Source organism: Heterodontus francisci, chromosome 12, assembly GCF_036365525.1.
Source record: "Heterodontus francisci isolate sHetFra1 chromosome 12, sHetFra1.hap1, whole genome shotgun sequence".
Lineage (NCBI taxonomy): Eukaryota > Metazoa > Chordata > Chondrichthyes > Heterodontiformes > Heterodontidae > Heterodontus > Heterodontus francisci.
In genome coordinates, this window is record NC_090382.1 from 9474906 (window position 1) to 9493239 (window position 18334).

The window sequence follows — 18334 nt, forward strand, 5'->3', positions numbered from 1 at the left end:
AGGGAGATCAGTTACCCTGTAAACAGGGCAGACAGTTACCCTGGAAACAGGGCAGTCAGTTAACCTGGAAACAGGGCAGTCAGTTACCCCGGAAATAGGGAGGTCAGTTATCCTGGAAACTGGGCGGTCAGTTACAACGGAAACAGAGCAGTCAGTTATCCCGGAAAAAGGGTGAGCAGATACCCTGGAAACTGGGCAGTCAGTTACCCTGGAAACAGGGCAGTCACTTTCCCCGGAAACAGGGCAGTCAGTTACTCTGGTAACAGGGCCGTCAGTTACCCCGGAAACTGGGCAGTCAGTTACCCTGGAAACAGGGCATTCAGTTATCCTGGAAAAAGTGCAGTCAGTTATCCCGGAAAAAGGGTGATCAATTACCCTGGAAACTGGGCAGTCAGTTACCCTGGAAACTGGGCAGTCAGTTACCCCGGAAACTGGGCAGTCAGTTATCCTGGAAACAGGGCGGTCAGTTATCCTGGAAACAGGGCGGTCAGTTATCCTGGAAACTGGGCAGTCAGTTATCCTGGAAACAGGGCGGTCAGTTATCCCGGAAACAGGGCAGTCAGTTATCCTGGAAACAGGGTGATCAGTTACCCTGGAAACTGGGCGGTCAGTTACACCGGAAACTGGGCAGTCAGTTATCCTGGAAACAGGGAGGTCAGTTATCCTGGAAACAGGGCGGTCAGTTATCCTGGAAACTGGGCAGTCAGTTACCCTGGAAACAGGGCAGTCAGTTACCCCGGGAGCAGGGCAGTCAGTTACCCTGGAAACTGGGCAGTCAGTTACCCTGGAAACAGCGCATTCAGTTATCCCGGAAAAAGTGCAGTCTGTTATCCCGGAAAAAGGGTAATCAGTTACCCTGGAAACTGGGCAGTCAGTTACCCTGGAAACAGGGCAGTCAGTTTCCCCGGAAACAGGGCAGTCAGTTACTCTGGAAACAGGGCAGTCAGTTACCCCGGAAACTGGGCAGTCAGTTAACCTGGAAACAGGGCATTCAGTTATCACGGAAAAAGTGCAGTCAGTTATCCTGGAAAAAGGGTGATCAGTTACCCTGGAAACTGGGCAGTCAGGTACCCTGGAAACAGGGCAGTCAGTTACCCCGGAAACTGGGCAGTCAGTTAACCTGGAAACAGGGCATTCAGTTATCACGGAAAAAGTGCAGTCAGTTATCCCGGAAAAAGGGTGATCAGTTACCCTGGAAACTGGGCGGTCAGTTATCCTGGAAACATGGCGGTCAGTTACCCCGGAAACAGGGCAGTCAGTTATCCCCGAAACCGGGCAGTCAGTTATCCCGGAAACAGGGTGATCAGTACCCTGGAAACTGGGCAGTCAGTTATCCTGGAAACAGGGCGGTCAGTAATCCTGGAAACAGGGCGGTCAGTTACCCCGGAAATAGGGCGGTCAGTTATCCTGGAAACAGGGCGGTCAGTTACCCCGGAAACAGGGAGTTCAGTTACCCTGGAAACAGGGCAGACAGTTACCCTGGAAACAGGGCAGTCAGTTAACCTGTAAACAGGGCAGTCAGTTACCCTGGAAACAGGGCAGTCAGTTATCCTGGAAACAGGGCAGTCAGTTACCCCGGAAATAGGGAGGTCAGTTATCCTGGAAACAGGGCGGTCAGTTACAACGGAAACAGAGCAGTCAGTTATCCCGGAAAAAGGGTGAGCAGATACCCTGGAAACTGGGCAGTCAGTTTCCCCGGAAACAGGGCAGTCAGTTACTCTGGTAACAGGCAGTCAGTTACCCCGGAAACTGGGCAGTCAGTTACCCTGGAAACAGGGCATTCAGTTACCCTGGAAAAAGTGCAGTCAGTTATCCCGGAAAAAGGGTGATCAGTTACCCTGGAAACTGGGCAGTCAGTTACACTGGAAACAGGGCAGTCAGTTTCCCCAGAGAAAGTGCAGTCAGTTATCCCGGAAAAAGGGTGATCAGTTACCCTGGAAACTGGGCGGTCAGTTATCCTGGAAACAGGGCGTTCAGTTACCCCGGAAAAAGGGCGATCAGTTATAATGGAAACAGGGCGGTCAGTTACCCCGGAAACATGGAGATCAGTTATCCTGGAAACAGGGCAGTCAGTTACCCTGGAAACAGGGCAGTCAGTTAACCTGGAAACAGGGTAGTCAGTTATCCTGGAAACAGGGCGTTCAGTTACCACGGAAACAGGGAGATCAGTTACCCCGGATACAGGGCAGTCAGTCACCCTGGAAACAGGGCAGTCAGTAACCCCGGAAACAGGGCTGTCAGTTACCCTGGAAACAGGGCAGTCAGTTATCCCTGAAACAGGGTGATCAGTTACCCTGGAAACAGGGCAGTCAGTTACCCGGGAGCAGGGCAGTCACTTACCCTGTAAACAGGGCAGTCAGTTACCCCGGAAGCAGGGCAGTCAGTTACCCTGGAAACAGGGCATTCAGTTATCCCGGAAAAAGTGCAGTCAGTTATCCTGGAAAAAGGGTGATCAGTTACCCTGGACACTGGGCAGTCAGTTACCCTGGAAACAGGGCAGTCAGTTTCCCCGGAAACAGGGCAGTCAGTTACCCTGGAAACTGGGCAGTCAGTTACCCCGGAAACTGGGCAGTCAGTTATCCTGGAAACAGTGCGGTCAGTTATCCTGGAAACAGGGCGGTCAGTTATCCTGGAAACTGGGCAGTCAGTTATCCTGGAAACAGGGCGGTCAGTTATCCCGGAAACAGGCGGTCAGTTACCCCGGAAACAGGGTGGTCAGTTATCCTGGAAACAGGGTGATCAGTTACCCTGGAAACTGGACAGTCAGTTACCCTGGAAACTGGGCAGTCAGTTATCCTGGAAACAGGGCGGTCAGTTATCCTGGAAACAGGGCGGTCAGTTATCCTGGAAACTGGGCAATCAGTTATACTGGAAACAGGGCGTTCAGTTATCCCGGAAACAGGACAGTCAGTTACCCCAGAAACAGGGCAGTCAGTTACCCTGGAAACAGGGCAGTCAGTTTCCCCGGAAACAGGGCAGTCAGTTACTCTGGAAACAGGGCAGTCAGTTACCCCGGAAACTGGGCAGTCAGTTACCCTGGAAACAGGGCATTCAGTTATCACGGAAAAAGTGCAGTCAGTTATCCTGGAAAAAGGGTGATCAGTTACACTGGAAACTGGGCAGTCAGGTACCCTGGAAACAGGGCAGTCAGTTACCCCAGAAACTGGGCAGTCAGTTACCCTGGAAACAGGGCATTCAGTTATAACGGAAAAAGTGCAGTCAGTTATCCCGGAAAAAGGGTGATCAGTACCCTGGAAACTGGGCAGTCAGTTATCCTGGAAACAGGGCGGTCAGTAATCCTGGAAACAGGGCGGTCAGTTACCCCGGAAATAGGGCGGTCAGTTATCCTGGAAACAGGGCGGTCAGTTACCCCGGAAACAGGGAGTTCAGTTACCCTGGAAACAGGGCAGACAGTTACCCTGGAAACAGGGCAGTCAGTTAACCTGTAAACAGGGCAGTCAGTTACCCTGGAAACAGGGCAGTCAGTTATCCTGGAAACAGGGCAGTCAGTTACCCCGGAAATAGGGAGGTCAGTTATCCTGGAAACAGGGCGGTCAGTTACAACGGAAACAGAGCAGTCAGTTATCCCGGAAAAAGGGTGAGCAGATACCCTGGAAACTGGGCAGTCAGTTTCCCCGGAAACAGGGCAGTCAGTTACTCTGGTAACAGGCAGTCAGTTACCCCGGAAACTGGGCAGTCAGTTACCCTGGAAACAGGGCATTCAGTTACCCTGGAAAAAGTGCAGTCAGTTATCCCGGAAAAAGGGTGATCAGTTACCCTGGAAACTGGGCAGTCAGTTACACTGGAAACAGGGCAGTCAGTTTCCCCAGAGAAAGTGCAGTCAGTTATCCCGGAAAAAGGGTGATCAGTTACCCTGGAAACTGGGCGGTCAGTTATCCTGGAAACAGGGCGTTCAGTTACCCCGGAAAAAGGGCGATCAGTTATAATGGAAACAGGGCGGTCAGTTACCCCGGAAACATGGAGATCAGTTATCCTGGAAACAGGGCAGTCAGTTACCCTGGAAACAGGGCAGTCAGTTAACCTGGAAACAGGGTAGTCAGTTATCCTGGAAACAGGGCGTTCAGTTACCACGGAAACAGGGAGATCAGTTACCCCGGATACAGGGCAGTCAGTCACCCTGGAAACAGGGCAGTCAGTAACCCCGGAAACAGGGCTGTCAGTTACCCTGGAAACAGGGCAGTCAGTTATCCCTGAAACAGGGTGATCAGTTACCCTGGAAACAGGGCAGTCAGTTACCCCGGGAGCAGGGCAGTCACTTACCCTGTAAACAGGGCAGTCAGTTACCCCGGAAGCAGGGCAGTCAGTTACCCTGGAAACAGGGCATTCAGTTATCCCGGAAAAAGTGCAGTCAGTTATCCTGGAAAAAGGGTGATCAGTTACCCTGGACACTGGGCAGTCAGTTACCCTGGAAACAGGGCAGTCAGTTTCCCCGGAAACAGGGCAGTCAGTTACCCTGGAAACTGGGCAGTCAGTTACCCCGGAAACTGGGCAGTCAGTTATCCTGGAAACAGTGCGGTCAGTTATCCTGGAAACAGGGCGGTCAGTTATCCTGGAAACTGGGCAGTCAGTTATCCTGGAAACAGGGCGGTCAGTTATCCCGGAAACAGGCGGTCAGTTACCCCGGAAACAGGGTGGTCAGTTATCCTGGAAACAGGGTGATCAGTTACCCTGGAAACTGGACAGTCAGTTACCCTGGAAACTGGGCAGTCAGTTATCCTGGAAACAGGGCGGTCAGTTATCCTGGAAACAGGGCGGTCAGTTATCCTGGAAACTGGGCAATCAGTTATACTGGAAACAGGGCGTTCAGTTATCCCGGAAACAGGACAGTCAGTTACCCCAGAAACAGGGCAGTCAGTTACCCTGGAAACAGGGCAGTCAGTTTCCCCGGAAACAGGGCAGTCAGTTACTCTGGAAACAGGGCAGTCAGTTACCCCGGAAACTGGGCAGTCAGTTACCCTGGAAACAGGGCATTCAGTTATCACGGAAAAAGTGCAGTCAGTTATCCTGGAAAAAGGGTGATCAGTTACACTGGAAACTGGGCAGTCAGGTACCCTGGAAACAGGGCAGTCAGTTACCCCAGAAACTGGGCAGTCAGTTACCCTGGAAACAGGGCATTCAGTTATAACGGAAAAAGTGCAGTCAGTTATCCCGGAAAAAGGGTGATCAGTTACCCTGGATACTGGGCGGTCAGTTATCCTGGAAACAGGGCGGTCAGTTACCCCGGAAACAGGGAGATCAGTTCCCCTGGAAACATGGCAGGCAGTTACCCTGGAAACAGGGCAGTCAGTTAACCTGTAAACAGGGCAGTCAGTTACCCTTGAAACAGGGCAGTCAGTTATCCTGGAAACAGGGCAGTCAGTTACCCCGGAAATAGGGAGGTCAGTTATCCTGGAAACAGGGCGGTCAGTTACAACGGAAACAGAGCAGTCAGTTATCCCGGAAAAAGGGTGATCAGATACCCTGGAAACTAGGCAGTCAGTTACCCTGGAAACAGGGCAGTCAGTTTCCCCGGAAACAGGGCAGTCAGTTACTCTGGTAACAGGGCAGTCAGTTACCCCGGAAACTGGGCAGTCAGTTACCCTGGAAACAGGGCATTCAGTTATCCTGGAAAAAGTGCAGTCAGTAATCCCGGAAAAAGGGTGTTCAGTTACCCTGGAAACTGGGCAGTCAGTTACCCTGGAAACAGGGCATTCAGTTTCCCCGGAGAAAGTGCAGCCAGTTATCCCGGAAAAAGGGTGATCAGTTACCCTGGAAACTGGGCGGTCAGTTATCCTGGAAACAGGGCGGTCAGTTACCCCGGAAACAGGGCAGTCAGTTATCCCCGAAACCGGGCAGTCAGTTATCCCGGAAACAGGGTGATCAGTACCCTGGAAACTGGGCAGTCAGTTATCCTGGAAACAGGGCGGTCAGTAATCCTGGAAACAGGGCGGTCAGTTACCCCGGATATAGGGCGGTCAGTTATCCTGGAAACAGGGCGGTCAGTTACCCCGGAAACAGGGAGATCAGTTACCCTGGAAACAGGGCAGACAGTTACCCTGGAAACAGGGCAGTCAGTTAACCTGGAAACAGGGCAGTCAGTTACCCTGGAAACAGGGCAGTCAGTTATCCTGGAAACAGGGCAGTAAGTTACCCCGGAAATAGGGAGGTCAGTTATCCTGGAAACTGGGCGATCAGTTACAACGGAAACAGAGCAGTCAGTTATCCCGGAAAAAGGGTGAGCAGATACCCTGGAAACTGGGCAGTCAGTTACCCTGGAAACAGGGCAGTCAGTTTCCCCGGAAACAGGGCAGTCAGTTACTCTGGTAACAGGGCAGTCAGTTACCCCGGAAACTGGGCAGTCAGATATCCTGGAAACAGGGCATTCAGTTATCCTGGAAAAAGTGCAGTCAGTTATCCCGGAAAAAGGGTGATCAGTTACCCTGGAAACTGGGCAGTCAGTTACCCTGGAAACAGGGCAGTCAGTTTCCCCGGAAACAGGGCAGTCAGTTACCCTGGAAACTGGGCAGTCAGTTACCCCGGAAACTTGGCAGTCAGTTATCCTGGAAACAGGACGGTCAGTTATCCTGGAAACAGGGCGGTCAGTTATCCTGGAAACTGGGCAGTCAGTTATCCTGGAAACAGGGCGGTCAGTTATTCCGGAAACAGGGCAGTCAGTTATCCTGGAAACAGGGTGATCAGTTACCCTGGAAACTGGGCGGTCAGTTACCCCGGAAACTGGGCAGTCAGTTATCCTGGAAACAGGGAGGTCAGTTATCCTGGAAACAGGGCGGTCAGTTATCCTGGAAACTGGGCAGTCAGTTATCCTGGAAACAGGGCGGTCAGTTATCCCGGAAACAGGGCAGTCAGTTACACCGGAAACAGGGCGGTCAGTTATCCTGGAAACAGGGTGATCAGTTACCCTGGAAACTGGGCAATCAGTTACCCTGGAAACAGGGCAGTCAGTTATCCCGGAAACAGGGCAGTTAGTTATCCTGGAAAAAAGGCGATCAGTTATAATGGAAACAGTGCGGTCAGTTACCCCGGAAACATGGAGATCAGTTATCCTGGAAACAGGGCAGTCAGTTACCCTGGAAACAGGGCAGTCAGTTACCCTGGAAACAGGGCAGTCAGTTAACCTGGAAACAGGGTAGTCAGTTATCCTGGAAACAGGGCGTTCAGTTACCACGGAAACAGGGAGATCAGTTACCCCGGATACAGGGCAGTCAGTCACCCTGGAAACAGGGCAGTCAGTAACCCCGGAAACAGGGCTGTCAGTTACCCTGGAAACAGGGCAGTCAGTTATCCCTGAAACAGGGTGATCAGTTACCCTGGAAACAGGGCAGTCAGTTACCCCGGGAGCAGGGCAGTCACTTACCCTGTAAACAGGGCAGTCAGTTACCCCGGAAGCAGGGCAGTCAGTTACCCTGGAAACAGGGCATTCAGTTATCCCGGAAAAAGTGCAGTCAGTTATCCTGGAAAAAGGGTGATCAGTTACCCTGGACACTGGGCAGTCAGTTACCCTGGAAACAGGGCAGTCAGTTTCCCCGGAAACAGGGCAGTCAGTTACCCTGGAAACTGGGCAGTCAGTTACCCCGGAAACTGGGCAGTCAGTTATCCTGGAAACAGTGCGGTCAGTTATCCTGGAAACAGGGCGGTCAGTTATCCTGGAAACTGGGCAGTCAGTTATCCTGGAAACAGGGCGGTCAGTTATCCCGGAAACAGGCGGTCAGTTACCCCGGAAACAGGGTGGTCAGTTATCCTGGAAACAGGGTGATCAGTTACCCTGGAAACTGGACAGTCAGTTACCCTGGAAACTGGGCAGTCAGTTATCCTGGAAACAGGGCGGTCAGTTATCCTGGAAACAGGGCGGTCAGTTATCCTGGAAACTGGGCAATCAGTTATACTGGAAACAGGGCGTTCAGTTATCCCGGAAACAGGACAGTCAGTTACCCCAGAAACAGGGCAGTCAGTTACCCTGGAAACAGGGCAGTCAGTTTCCCCGGAAACAGGGCAGTCAGTTACTCTGGAAACAGGGCAGTCAGTTACCCCGGAAACTGGGCAGTCAGTTACCCTGGAAACAGGGCATTCAGTTATCACGGAAAAAGTGCAGTCAGTTATCCTGGAAAAAGGGTGATCAGTTACACTGGAAACTGGGCAGTCAGGTACCCTGGAAACAGGGCAGTCAGTTACCCCAGAAACTGGGCAGTCAGTTACCCTGGAAACAGGGCATTCAGTTATAACGGAAAAAGTGCAGTCAGTTATCCCGGAAAAAGGGTGATCAGTTACCCTGGATACTGGGCGGTCAGTTATCCTGGAAACAGGGCGGTCAGTTACCCCGGAAACAGGGAGATCAGTTCCCCTGGAAACATGGCAGGCAGTTACCCTGGAAACAGGGCAGTCAGTTAACCTGTAAACAGGGCAGTCAGTTACCCTTGAAACAGGGCAGTCAGTTATCCTGGAAACAGGGCAGTCAGTTACCCCGGAAATAGGGAGGTCAGTTATCCTGGAAACAGGGCGGTCAGTTACAACGGAAACAGAGCAGTCAGTTATCCCGGAAAAAGGGTGATCAGATACCCTGGAAACTAGGCAGTCAGTTACCCTGGAAACAGGGCAGTCAGTTTCCCCGGAAACAGGGCAGTCAGTTACTCTGGTAACAGGGCAGTCAGTTACCCCGGAAACTGGGCAGTCAGTTACCCTGGAAACAGGGCATTCAGTTATCCTGGAAAAAGTGCAGTCAGTAATCCCGGAAAAAGGGTGTTCAGTTACCCTGGAAACTGGGCAGTCAGTTACCCTGGAAACAGGGCATTCAGTTTCCCCGGAGAAAGTGCAGCCAGTTATCCCGGAAAAAGGGTGATCAGTTACCCTGGAAACTGGGCGGTCAGTTATCCTGGAAACAGGGCGGTCAGTTACCCCGGAAACAGGGCAGTCAGTTATCCCCGAAACCGGGCAGTCAGTTATCCCGGAAACAGGGTGATCAGTACCCTGGAAACTGGGCAGTCAGTTATCCTGGAAACAGGGCGGTCAGTAATCCTGGAAACAGGGCGGTCAGTTACCCCGGATATAGGGCGGTCAGTTATCCTGGAAACAGGGCGGTCAGTTACCCCGGAAACAGGGAGATCAGTTACCCTGGAAACAGGGCAGACAGTTACCCTGGAAACAGGGCAGTCAGTTAACCTGGAAACAGGGCAGTCAGTTACCCTGGAAACAGGGCAGTCAGTTATCCTGGAAACAGGGCAGTAAGTTACCCCGGAAATAGGGAGGTCAGTTATCCTGGAAACTGGGCGATCAGTTACAACGGAAACAGAGCAGTCAGTTATCCCGGAAAAAGGGTGAGCAGATACCCTGGAAACTGGGCAGTCAGTTACCCTGGAAACAGGGCAGTCAGTTTCCCCGGAAACAGGGCAGTCAGTTACTCTGGTAACAGGGCAGTCAGTTACCCCGGAAACTGGGCAGTCAGATATCCTGGAAACAGGGCATTCAGTTATCCTGGAAAAAGTGCAGTCAGTTATCCCGGAAAAAGGGTGATCAGTTACCCTGGAAACTGGGCAGTCAGTTACCCTGGAAACAGGGCAGTCAGTTTCCCCGGAAACAGGGCAGTCAGTTACCCTGGAAACTGGGCAGTCAGTTACCCCGGAAACTTGGCAGTCAGTTATCCTGGAAACAGGACGGTCAGTTATCCTGGAAACAGGGCGGTCAGTTATCCTGGAAACTGGGCAGTCAGTTATCCTGGAAACAGGGCGGTCAGTTATTCCGGAAACAGGGCAGTCAGTTATCCTGGAAACAGGGTGATCAGTTACCCTGGAAACTGGGCGGTCAGTTACCCCGGAAACTGGGCAGTCAGTTATCCTGGAAACAGGGAGGTCAGTTATCCTGGAAACAGGGCGGTCAGTTATCCTGGAAACTGGGCAGTCAGTTATCCTGGAAACAGGGCGGTCAGTTATCCCGGAAACAGGGCAGTCAGTTACACCGGAAACAGGGCGGTCAGTTATCCTGGAAACAGGGTGATCAGTTACCCTGGAAACTGGGCAATCAGTTACCCTGGAAACAGGGCAGTCAGTTATCCCGGAAACAGGGCAGTTAGTTATCCTGGAAAAAAGGCGATCAGTTATAATGGAAACAGTGCGGTCAGTTACCCCGGAAACATGGAGATCAGTTATCCTGGAAACAGGGCAGTCAGTTACCCTGGAAACAGGGCAGTCAGTTAACTTGGAAACAGGGTAGTCAGTTATCCTGGAAACAGGGTGTTCAGTTACAACGGAAACAGGGAGATCAGTTACCCCGGATACAGGGCAGTCAGTCACCCTGGAAACAGGGCAGTCAGTTATCCTGGAAACAGGGTGGTCAGTGACCCTGGAAACAGGGTGGTCAGTTACCCCGGAAACAGGGTGATCAGTTATCCTGGAAACAGGGCGGTCAGTTACCCCGGATACAGGGCAGTCAGTTACCCCGGAAACAGGGTGATCAGTTATCCTGGAAACAGGGCAGTCAGTTAGCCTGGAAACAGGGCAGTCAGTTACCCCGGAAACAGGGCAGTCAGATAGCATGGAAACAGGGCAGTCAGTTATCCCGGAAACAGGGCAGTATGTTATCCCGGAAACAGGGAGATCAGTTACCCTGGAAACAGGGCAGTCAGTTACTCTGGTAACAGGGCAGTCAGTTACTCCTGAAACTGGGCAGTCAGTTCCCCTGGAAACAGGGCATTCAGTTATCCTGGAAAAAGTGCAGTCAGTTATCCCGGAAAAAGGGTGATCAGTTACCCTGGAAACTGGGCAGTCAGTTACCCTGGAAACAGGGCAGTCAGTTTCGCCGGAAACAGGGCAGTCAGTTACCCTGGAAACTGGGCAGCCAGTTACCCCGGAAACTGGGCAGTCAGTTATCCTGGAAACAGGGCGGTCAGTTATCCTGGAAACAGGGCGGTCAGTTATCCTGGAAACTGGGCAGTCAGTTATCCTGGAAACAGGGCGGTCAGTTATCCCGGAAACAGGGCAGTCAGTTATCCTGGAAACAGGGTGATCAGTTACCCTGGAAACTGGGCGGTCAGTTACCCCTGAAACTGGGCAGTCAGTTATCCTGGAAACAGGGCGGACAGTTATCCTGGAAACAGGGCGGTCAGTAATCCTGGAAACAGGGCAGTCAGTTACCCCGGAAATAGGGCGGTCAGTTATCCTGGAAACAGGGCGGTCAGTTACCCCGGAAACAGGGAGATCAGTTACCCTGGAAACAGGGCAGACAGTTACCCTGGAAACTGGGCAGTCAGTTAACCTGGAAACAGGGCAGTCAGTTACCCTGGAAACAGGGCAGTCAGTTATCCTGGAAACAGGGCAGTCAGTTACCCCGGAAATAGGGAGGTCAGTTATCCTGGAAACAGGGCGGTCAGTTACAACGGAAACAGAGCAGTCAGTTATCCCGGAAAAAGGGTGATCAGATACCCTGGAAACTAGGCAGTCAGTTACCCTGGAAACAGGGCAGTCAGTTTCCCCGGAAACAGGGCAGTCAGTTACTCTGGTAACAGGGCAGTCAGTTACCCCGGAAACTGGGCAGTCAGTTACCCTGGAAACAGGGCATTCAGTTATCCTGGAAAAAGTGCAGTCAGTAATCCCGGAAAAAGGGTGTTCAGTTACCCTGGAAACTGGGCAGTCAGTTACCCTGGAAACAGGGCATTCAGTTTCCCCGGAGAAAGTGCAGTCAGTTATCCCGGAAAAAGGGTGATCAGTTACCCTGGAAACTGGGCGGTCAGTTATCCTGGAAACAGGGCGGTCAGTTACCCCGGAAACAGGGCAGTCAGTTATCCCCGAAACCGGGCAGTCAGTTATCCCGGAAACAGGGTGATCAGTACCCTGGAAACTGGGCAGTCAGTTATCCTGGAAACAGGGCGGTCAGTAATCCTGGAAACAGGGCGGTCAGTTACCCCGGAAATAGGGCGGTCAGTTATCCTGGAAACAGGGCGGTCAGTTACCCCGGAAACAGGGAGATCAGTTACCCTGGAAACAGGGCAGACAGTTACCCTGGAAACAGGGCAGTCAGTTAACCTGGAAACAGGGCAGTCAGTTACCCTGGAAACAGGGCAGTCAGTTATCCTGGAAACAGGGCAGTAAGTTACCCCGGAAATAGGGAGGTCAGTTATCCTGGAAGTTGGGCGGTCAGTTACAACGGAAACAGAGCAGTCAGTTATCCCGGAAAAAGGGTGAGCAGATACCCTGGAAACTGGGCAGTCAGTTACCCTGGAAACAGGGCAGTCAGTTTCCCCGGAAACAGGGCAGTCAGTTACTCTGGTAACAGGGCAGTCAGTTACCCCGGAAACTGGGCAGTCAGTTATCCTGGAAACAGGGCATTCAGTTATCCTGGAAAAAGTGCAGTAAGTTATCCCGGAAAAAGGGTGATCAATTACCCTGGAAACTGGGCAGTCAGTTACCCTGGAAACAGGGCAGTCAGTTTCCCCTGAAACAGGGCAGTCAGTTACCCTGGAAACTGGGCAGTCAGTTACCCCGGAAACTTGGCAGTCAGTTATCCTGGAAACAGGACGGTCAGTTATCCTGGAAACAGGGCGGTCAGTTATCCTGGAAACTGGGCAGTCAGTTATCCTGGAAACAGGGCGGTCAGTTATTCCGGAAACAGGGCAGTCAGTTATCCTGGAAACAGGGTGATCAGTTACCCTGGAAACTGGGCGGTCAGTTACCCCGGAAACTGGGCAGTCAGTTATCCTGGAAACAGGGAGGTCAGTTATCCTGGAAACAGGGCGGTCAGTTATCCTGGAAACTGGGCAGTCAGTTATCCTGGAAACAGGGCGGTCAGTTATCCCGGAAACAGGGCAGTCAGTTACACCGGAAACAGGGCGGTCAGTTATCCTGGAAACAGGGTGATCAGTTACCCTGGAAACTGGGCAATCAGTTACCCTGGAAACAGGGCAGTCAGTTATCCTGGAAACAGGGCAGTCAGTTATCCCGGAAACAGGGCAGTTAGTTATCCTGGAAAAAAGGCGATCAGTTATAATGGAAACAGTGCGGTCAGTTACCCCGGAAACATGGAGATCAGTTATCCTGGAAACAGGGCAGTCAGTTACCCTGGAAACAGGGCAGTCAGTTAACTTGGAAACAGGGTAGTCAGTTATCCTGGAAACAGGGTGTTCAGTTACCACGGAAACAGGGAGATCAGTTACCCCGGATACAGGGCAGTCAGTCACCCTGGAAACAGGGCAGTCAGTTATCCTGGAAACAGGGTGGTCAGTGACCCTGGAAACAGGGTGGTCAGTTACCCCGGAAACAGGGTGATCAGTTATCCTGGAAACAGGGCGGTCAGTTACCCCGGATACAGGGCAGTCAGTTACCCCGGAAACAGGGTGATCAGTTATCCTGGAAACAGGGCAGTCAGTTAGCCTGGAAACAGGGCAGTCAGTTACCCCGGAAACAGGGCAGTCAGATAGCATGGAAACAGGGCAGTCAGTTATCCCGGAAACAGGGCAGTATGTTATCCCGGAAACAGGGAGATCAGTTACCCTGGAAACAGGGCAGTCAGTTACTCTGGTAACAGGGCAGTCAGTTACTCCTGAAACTGGGCAGTCAGTTCCCCTGGAAACAGGGCATTCAGTTATCCTGGAAAAAGTGCAGTCAGTTATCCCGGAAAAAGGGTGATCAGTTACCCTGGAAACTGGCCAGTCAGTTACCCTGGAAACAGGGTAGTCAGTTTCGCCGGAAACAGGGCAGTCAGTTACCCTGGAAACTGGGCAGCCAGTTACCCCGGAAACTGGGCAGTCAGTTATCCTGGAAACAGGGCGGTCAGTTATCCTGGAAACAGGGCGGTCAGTTATCCTGGAAACTGGGCAGTCAGTTATCCTGGAAACAGGGCGGTCAGTTATCCCGGAAACAGGGCAGTCAGTTATCCTGGAAACAGGGTGATCAGTTACCCTGGAAACTGGGCGGTCAGTTACCCCTGAAACTGGGCAGTCAGTTATCCTGGAAACAGGGCGGACAGTTATCCTGGAAACAGGGCGGTCAGTAATCCTGGAAACAGGGCAGTCAGTTACCCCGGAAATAGGGCGGTCAGTTATCCTGGAAACAGGGCGGTCAGTTACCCCGGAAACAGGGAGATCAGTTACCCTGGAAACAGGGCAGACAGTTACCCTGGAAACTGGGCAGTCAGTTAACCTGGAAACAGGGCAGTCAGTTACCCTGGAAACAGGGCAGTCAGTTATCCTGGAAACAGGGCAGTCAGTTACCCCGGAAATAGGGAGGTCAGTTATCCTGGAAACAGGGCGGTCAGTTACAACGGAAACAGAGCAGTCAGTTATCCCGGAAAAAGGGTGATCAGATACCCTGGAAACTAGGCAGTCAGTTACCCTGGAAACAGGGCAGTCAGTTTCCCCGGAAACAGGGCAGTCAGTTACTCTGGTAACAGGGCAGTCAGTTACCCCGGAAACTGGGCAGTCAGTTACCCTGGAAACAGGGCATTCAGTTATCCTGGAAAAAGTGCAGTCAGTAATCCCGGAAAAAGGGTGTTCAGTTACCCTGGAAACTGGGCAGTCAGTTACCCTGGAAACAGGGCATTCAGTTTCCCCGGAGAAAGTGCAGTCAGTTATCCCGGAAAAAGGGTGATCAGTTACCCTGGAAACTGGGCGGTCAGTTATCCTGGAAACAGGGCGGTCAGTTACCCCGGAAACAGGGCAGTCAGTTATCCCCGAAACCGGGCAGTCAGTTATCCCGGAAACAGGGTGATCAGTACCCTGGAAACTGGGCAGTCAGTTATCCTGGAAACAGGGCGGTCAGTAATCCTGGAAACAGGGCGGTCAGTTACCCCGGAAATAGGGCGGTCAGTTATCCTGGAAACAGGGCGGTCAGTTACCCCGGAAACAGGGAGATCAGTTACCCTGGAAACAGGGCAGACAGTTACCCTGGAAACAGGGCAGTCAGTTAACCTGGAAACAGGGCAGTCAGTTACCCTGGAAACAGGGCAGTCAGTTATCCTGGAAACAGGGCAGTAAGTTACCCCGGAAATAGGGAGGTCAGTTATCCTGGAAACTGGGCGGTCAGTTACAACGGAAACAGAGCAGTCAGTTATCCCGGAAAAAGGGTGAGCAGATACCCTGGAAACTGGGCAGTCAGTTACCCTGGAAACAGGGCAGTCAGTTACCCCGGAAACAGGGCAGTCAGTTACTCTGGTAACAGGGCAGTCAGTTACCCCGGAAACTGGGCAGTCAGTTATCCTGGAAACAGGGCATTCAGTTATCCTGGAAAAAGTGCAGTCAGTTATCCCGGAAAAAGGGTGATCAGTTACCCTGGAAACTGGGCAGTCAGTTACCCTGGAAACAGGGCAGTCAGTTTCCCCGGAAACAGGGCAGTCAGTTACCCTGGAAACTGGGCAGTCAGTTACCCCGGAAACTTGGCAGTCAGTTATCCTGGAAACAGGACCGTCAGTTATCCTGGAAACAGGGCGGTCAGTTATCCTGGAAACTGGGCAGTCAGTTATCCTGGAAACAGGGCGGTCAGTTATCCCGGAAACAGGGCAGTCAGTTATCCTGGAAACAGGGTGATCAGTTACCCTGTAAACTGGGCGGTCAGTTACCCCGGAAACTGGGCAGTCAGTTATCCTGGAAACAGGGAGGTCAATTATCCTGGAAACAGGGCGGTCAGTTATCCTGGAAACTGGGCAGTCAGTTATCCTGGAAACAGGGCGGTCAGTTATCCCGGAAACAGGGCAGTCAGTTACACCGGAAACAGGGCGGTCAGTTATCCTGGAAACAGGGTGATCAGTTACCCTGGAAACTGGGCAATCAGTTACCCTGGAAACAGGGCAGTCAGTTATCCTGGAAACAGGGCAGTCAGTTATCCCGGAAACAGGGCAGTTAGTTATCCTGGAAAAAAGGCGATCAGTTATAATGGAAACAGTGCGGTCAGTTACCCCAGAAACATGGAGATCAGTTATCCTGGAAACAGGGCAGTCAGTTACCCTGGAAACAGGGCAGTCAGTTAACTTGGAAACAGGGTAGTCAGTTATCCTGGAAACAGGGTGTTCAGTTACCACGGAAACAGGGAGATCAGTTACCCCGGATACAGGGCAGTCAGTCACCCTGGAAACAGGGCAGTCAGTTATCCTGGAAACAGGGTGGTCAGTGACCCTGGAAACAGGGTAGTCAGTTACCCCGGAAACAGGGTGATCAGTTATCCTGGAAACAGGGCTGTCAGTTACCCCGGATACAGGGCAGTCAGTTACCCCGGAAACAGGGTGATCAGTTATCCTGGAAACAGGGCAGTCAGTTAGCCTGGAAACAGGGCAGTCAGTTACCCCGGAAACAGGGCAGTCAGATAGCATGGAAACAGGGCAGTCAGTTATCCCGGAAACAGGGCAGTATGTTATCCCGGAAAAAGGGAGATCAGTTACCCTGGAAACAGGGCAGTCAGTTACTCTGGTAACAGGGCAGTCAGTTACTCCTGAAACTGGGCAGTCAGTTCCCCTGGAAACAGGGCATTCAGTTATCCTGGAAAAAGTGCAGTCAGTTATCCCGGAAAAAGGGTGATCAGTTACCCTGGAAACTGGGCAGTCAGTTACCCTGGAAACAGGGCAGTCAGTTTCCCCGGAAACAGGGCAGTCAGTTACCCTGGAAACTGGGCAGCCAGTTACCCCGGAAACTGGGCAGTCAGTTATCCTGGAAACAGGGCGGTCAGTTATCCTGGAAACAGGGCGGTCAGTTATCCTGGAAACTGGGCAGTCAGTTATCCTGGAAACAGGGCGGTCAGTTATCCCGGAAACAGGGCAGTCAGTTACCCTGGAAACAGGATGATCAGTTACCCTGGAAACTAGGCGGTCAGTTACCCCTGAAACTGGGCAGTCAGTTATCCTGGAAACAGGGCGGACAGTTATCCTGGAAACAGGGCGGTCAGTAATCCTGGAAACAGGGCAGTCAGTTACCCCGGAAATAGGGCGGTCAGTTATCCTGGAAACAGGGCGGTCAGTTACCCCGGAAACAGGGAGATCAGTTACCCTGGAAACAGGGCAGACAGTTACCCTGGAAACTGGGCAGTCAGTTAACCTTGAAACAGGGCAGTCAGTTACCCTGGAAACAGGGCAGTCAGTTATCCTGGAAACAGGGCAGTCAGTTACCCCGGAAATAGGGAGGTCAGTTATCCTGGAAACAGGGCGGTCAGTTACAACGGAAACAGAGCAGTCAGTTATCCCGGAAAAAGGGTGAGCAGATACCCTGGAAACTGGGCAGTCAGTTACCCTGGAAACAGGGCAGTCAGTTTCCCCGGAAACAGGGCAGTCAGTTACTCTGGTAACAGGGCAGTCAGTTACCCCGGAAACTGGGCAGTCAGTTCCCCTGGAAACAGGGCATTCAGTTATCCTGGAAAAAGTGCAGTCAGTTATCCCGGAAAAAGGGTGATCAGTTACCCTGGAAACTGGGCAGTCAGTTACCCTGGAAACAGGGCAGTCAGTTTCCCCGGAAACAGGGCAGTCAGTTACCCTGGAAACTGGGCAGTCAGTTTCCCCGGAAACTGGGCAGTCAGTTATCCTGGAAACAGGGCGGTCAGTTATCCTGGAAACAGGGCGGTCAGTTATCCTGGAAACTGGGCAGTCAGTTATCCTGGAAACAGGGCGGTCAGTTATCCCGGAAACAGGGCAGACAGTTATCCTGGAAACAGGGTGATCAGTTACCCTGGAAACTGGGCGGTCAGTTACCCCTGAAACTGGGCAGTCAGTTATCCTGGAAACAGGGCGGTCAGTTATCCTGGAAACAGGGCGCTCAGTTATTCTGGAAACTGGGCAGTCAGTTATCCTGGAAACAGGGCGGTCAGTTATCCCGGAAACAGGGCAGTCAGTTACCCCGGAAACAGGGCGGTCATTTATCCTGGAAACAGGGTGATCAGTTACCCTGGAAACTGGGCAGTCAGTTATCCTGGAAACAGGGCAGTCAGTTATCCTGGAAACAGGGCAGTCAGTAATCTTGGAAACAGGGCGGTCAGTTACCCCGGAAACATGGAGATCAGTTACCCTGGAAACAGGGCAGTCAGTTACCCTGGAAACAGGGCAGTCAGTTAACCTGGAAACAGGGCAGTCAGTTATCCTGGAAACAGGGCGGTCAGTTTCCCCGGAAATAGGGAGGTCAGTTATCCTGGAAACAGGGCGTTCAGTTACCATGGAAACAGGGAGATCAGTTACCCCGGATACAGGGCAGTCAGTCACCCTGGAAACAGGGCAGTCAGTTACCCCGGAAACAGGGTGATCAGTTATCCTGGAAACAGGGCAGTCAGTTAGCCTGGAAACAGGGCAGTCAGTTACCCCGGAAACAGGGCAGTCAGATAGCATGGAAACAGGGCAGTCAGTTATCCCGGAAACAGGGCAGTAT